Source organism: Lynx canadensis, chromosome A1, assembly GCF_007474595.2.
Source record: "Lynx canadensis isolate LIC74 chromosome A1, mLynCan4.pri.v2, whole genome shotgun sequence".
NCBI lineage: Eukaryota > Metazoa > Chordata > Mammalia > Carnivora > Felidae > Lynx > Lynx canadensis.
The window spans coordinates 139666157-139671568 of NC_044303.2; positions in this window are offsets into that span (position 1 = coordinate 139666157).

Sequence of the window (5412 nt, forward strand, 5' to 3'; positions counted from 1 at the left end):
TGAAGGAAAGGGAGGTCTTCTCGGATTGACTTTGACTTTGTGGGATCTGATACTATCTTCAGACAGAGTGTCAGGATTGAGTTAAATTATATAACAGCCTGCTGGGGTTGCAGGATTGCTTGGTGTGGGAGAATTACCACACATTTGGTGATCAGAAATAGCAGAAGTGAAGTAGAATGCTGGGACTAGAGAAGACACGTAGGAGTGTGTTTTTTCACAAGAATCTTCTTTGTTCATTTTTCTATTAGGTTGAAACTTCTTATTGATTTATGAAGGCTTTTTATTTATGATGGTCTTAGTTCAAGCTGCTGTAAGACTGGGTGGCTTAAACAACAAATATTTCTTACAGTTCTGCAGGCTGGGAAGTCCAAAATGAAGGTGCTGGCAGATCCTGCGTCTGGTGAAGGCTGACTTCCTGGTTTGCAGATGGCTGTGTTTTCATTGCAAAGAGAGAGAAGGAGAGAAGAGAGAGGAGAGAGAGAGACAGCGAGAGAGAGAAGGACCTCTAGTATCTCCTCTTATAAGGGCACTAACTCCATCACCAGGGCTCCACACTCATAACCTAATTACCTCCCAAAGACCCCCATCTCAAAATACCATCACTTTGGGGGGTTAGGTTTCTTTCTTTCTTTCTTTCTTTCTTTCTTTCTTTCTTTCTTTCTTTCTTTCTTTCTTTCCTTCCTTCCTTCCTTCCTTCCTTCCTTCCTTCCTTCCTTCCTTCCTTTCTTTTTCTCTCCCTCTCTCTCTATCTCTTTCTCTCTTTCTTTAACATTTATTTATTTTTTGAGAGACAACAGAGCACAAGGTGGGTGGGGCAGAGAGAGAGGAAGAGACAGAATCTGAAGCAGGCTTCAGGCTCTGAGCTGTCCACACAGAGTCTGATGCGGGGCTTGAACTCACAAACCACAAGATCATGACCTGAGCCAGAACTGGAAGCTTAACCAACTGAGCTAGGATTTCAACGTATAAATTTGGTGTTGTGTGTGTGTGTGTGTGTGGGGGGGTCACAGACATACATTCCACAACATTCCATGACATTCAGTCTATAAGATGGCTGTTAGTCTTTTATGTAGTTTCTCTAGAATGTCATTTAACTTTTGTATTTAATTACATTTTAAAAATAGTGATTTTACAAGATTCAAAAGTCAAAACTATACAGAAAGATAAACAGAGAGCAGTCTCATTTCCACCTTTATCCCTTCACCTTGTCCCTCCCTATCCCCTGTGTGAAATCATTTTTCCTGTTCTTCATTTTGTAAACATAAGCAACAATGTCCATATAGTCTTTCCCCTCATTTTCTTAATAAACTGTATCAAACAGTAGACAATGTTCTGACCTCTATGAAGTGTTTTCACTTAATATACATTGTAGATATTCTAATAACCACTCCGCATCTTCCTCATTCTGTTTCTCTGCTTCTTCAGACTCCATTGTGTGGATGTACCTGTAGTTTATCCTGGACACTTGGGTCGTTTCCAACTATTTTACCATTACAAACAGCAATGAAATAAATAACTTTTTGGATATTCTATTTTGTATCCGGAAGTGTATTTGTAGGAGACAGATTCCTAGGAATGAAATTGCCAGGTCAAGGAACTATCACTTGCTTTTTAACTTTGCCATGACATCTTTCATTACGGAGATGTTTTAAGTTTTTATGGTGATTTTTTTCTATTTAAAACTGGAAGGTGGGGGCTGGGTGGCTCAGTCGGTTGAGCATCTGACTTCAGCTCAGGCTTTGCGGTGGGTTCGCACCCTGTCTCTGTCTCTCTCAAAAATAAAATAAACACAAAAGAAAATTTTAAAAAATATGTTGAAGTTGCTACCTACCGTTTAAAAGAAAATGTCATCTTTGTATTATTCTTTGATTCACCCTTAATCTTCTTTATATCCTTCCTAAGTATTTTTAATCTTATAAGCATTCTTTTACATTATGTTTAACATATTTTTGAAGTCACTGTTACCGAGGCAAGATTTATATTTATGTTAAAGTTTCACTTTTTCAAGTGTATGGTTCAATGAATTTTGACAAACGGATGTGGTTGTGTTACCACGGCTTTAATCAAGATGTAGAACGTTCCCATTGCCCCAGAAAGTTCCCTCCTGCCCTTGTCGTCAAATGTTGAATTGATGAACTGAATTATCTGTTGGTAGACTGGGCTCCTGGAGTCTCTCTTCTGTATTTTATTTACAGACCGCCTCTTCTAGGTGTGAGGACAAAGGTCTGGCAGAGACAGAAGTGGCGGGGACCTTCACAGCACCCAGAAGATCTGGGAGGTTTATCTGGAGCAACTAGCGGGTGTTCAGTTGGGCTGGGATCAGCCAGTCTGCGCGGGGAACCCACTAACGCCAAACCCGCCTGGGAATGTTTCTTCTCAACCAGAGTGTTCAGACCTTCGCGATTTATCTCCCTTTTAGTTTGCACCCACTCTCGTTGCCCAGATACTTCTTATCCTAGCCTCCTGAAGCCTTGAGCTTCCTCTGAAGCCTTGAACTGTTTTGGTCTGAAATTCACGGTGTGTGGATGTCTGTGTGGGCTGGACACGTATGTTCCAAGTGTGACCTTCCTTTGAAGGGTCTGAACATAGAAAGAGAAAGAGGACGCTAGCAATGAAAACCTCTGCAGAAGGAGGTTTAGGGATGTGTGCTCTGATTCACAGGGAAGTGTAACAAGTAACAAAGCTCGTGATTCACATGTGGATTCAGCAGCTGTGCAGAGGAGGCAATGAGACACTAGTCAAAGTTTGATCTCCTTGCTGACTGTAAATGGACAAAGAATAAATATTGCCAAGCAGTCATAGTCTATATCACCAGCCTTTCAAAGGAATACCATACACTGGTATTCTTTTCTGGTCTTCAGGATTTACAGCCACCATGCAAGACTGTTTATTTTGACAAACAATGTATGCAAGGAAGTCAAAGTGACATTAATGTCTAAAGAAAGTCTTACTAATATAAGCAGTATTAGATAATCAATATATCAATAAGAACATATTAATGGATTTTTAATCAATTTATTGGTTATCTAATACTACATCTATTGCTATAGAGAAGTAATTCCCAAATGTGACAGACTCTTAGAACTACCTTTAGAGCTTGTTGAAAATACAGACGTCCTGGAGAGTCTAATGCAGTCATCAGGGAAGGTTTCTAGAAATCTGCATGCTGATCAAACTTCCTAGTTGGTTCTCATATTGCTTTCTAGGGTCTATCCTTTAAGGGCATTACATTTGAAACTGGAAGGCTTGGGTTCCAGAGTTCTGGATTCTAGGCTTCCATTTACTGTCTGTGCAGACTTGATTTTAGCATGCCATTGCTCTGGGCCTCAGTGGCTTCATTTGGGAAATGAATCACAAGCAGTTTTTTGAGCAGGGCAGACACATGGTAAGAGGTATGCTTTTGAGAGGTTAAGCTGGTGAGTCCCTGTGGATAGGGTAAGGGCTAAGACATGGGGGCAGGAGGCTAGTGAGGAGGAAGTCACCACAGTATAGGAAGACCTGTAATGAGAAATGACGGGAGGAAAAGCAATGAGGGGTCAGAAGTGACAGAGGACACAGAGTGGGAGTCACAGGACTTGGTGACTGATTGGATATGCAGCATTAAGCAGAGGAAGGGGAAAAGGGGGCCCCAGTGTTTCTACCTGGGTGACTAGGTCAATAGAGCCTGCATTTCTAGAAATAAGGACAGATGGATGAAACATTCAACAGCCCCCCCAGAGGATACTCCCTAATGGTACCGTGTTCTATTCCAGAACTTTCTTCCCCATCCTGACTGAAGAAGGATATGGGAACGTGCTGTGGAAGATGCAGATACCAGCTGGACTCCTTCCATCACCTTGAGCAAATCATCTCACCTCCCTCCTCCCTGGAACTTAGTTTCCTCATTTGTAAATGAAAGAACGTGAACCAGAACTTCTTTTGGGATCCATGGACGATCTGCAGGGATTCCATGGATCTGCTGAAACTGTGCACAGGACTTTCATACATGGGTCTATCTAAATTTTTCTTTTTCTTTTTTAAAGTTTATTTATTTGTTTTGAGAGAGAGAGAGCGAGCGAGAGCGAGAGCACAAAAGCAAGCATGAGCAGGGGAGGAGCAGAGAGAGAGGGAGACAGAGAATCCCAAGCAGGCTCTGCACTGTCAGCACAGAGCTCAATGCACGTCTCAGTCTCATGAACCATGAGATCGTGACCTGGGCCGAGATCAAGAGTCAGACGCTGAACTGACTGAGGCTCCCAGGTGTCCCCAATTTAAATTTTCTATGGAAAGGCCCTAGGCTGTCATCAAATTCTCATCAGTTAGTGACCCAGGAGGAAGAACAGCTATTATTATAATAGATAACTTCTTAAAAAAAAAAAACTTTTTATCATGGAAAACTTAAAATACACATACAGGATAAATGAGAATTGTGTCCTTGTTACTCAAGTTTTAATAATCAATATGATCTCTTAAGTCCTTTTTTAAGTGTTAGTATTTCATTGAATGCAGGTACCATTACTTCTGTTTGACTTTTTTTTCATGTATTACCTCTAAATGGGTTTTATTCTTTAAAAATTGGAGTTGGGGCACCTGGGTGGCTCTGTGGGGTAAGCCTCTGACTCTTGATTGCGGCTCAGGTTATGCGGGTTCATGGGCTTGAACCCTGTGCGCTCATGCACTTGCTCTCTCAAAATAAATAAATACATACACATTTTATTTAATTTTTTTTGTGTTTTTAAAAATGTTTTTATTTATTTGTGGGAGAGTGCAAGTGGGGGAGGGACACAGAGAGGGGGACAGAGGAGCCCAGATGGGCTCTGCACTGACATCTGACAGCAGGGAGCCCAACACGGGGCTCGAACTCACAAACTGCGAGATCGTGACCTGAACTGAAGTTGGACACAAAACCGACTGAGCCACCCAGGAGCCCCAAATAAATAAACACTTTTCAAAATAACTAATAAAGAAGTAAATAGTGGGTCTTTAAAAGAGGGAATGGTAAAATTCACAGACCTCCACTTCAGCCACTCATTCACCACTCGGGATTCTCTGTACAACATGGTGGTGAATGTGCTTGCTTCTTTCCACCCAGGTGAGGTGTTGTGTTTTTTGTTTTTGTTTTTGTTTTTTTTTTTTACTCCTGTCAATTTCACTGTGTGTTTTTTTATTAAAAAAAATTTTTTTTAACGTTTATTCATTTTTAGGACACAGAGAGAGCATGAACAGGGGTCAGAGAGAGAGGGAGACACAGAATCCGAAACAGGCTCCAGGCTCTGAGCTGTCAGCACAGAGCCCTACACGGGGCTCAAACCCACAGACCGTGAGATCATGACCTGAACTGAAGTCGGCCGCTTAACCGACTGAGCCACCCAGGCGCCCCTCACTGTGCGTTTATACCAAGAGTCAGTTGTATCTGTTTCCAAAACTGTGCCA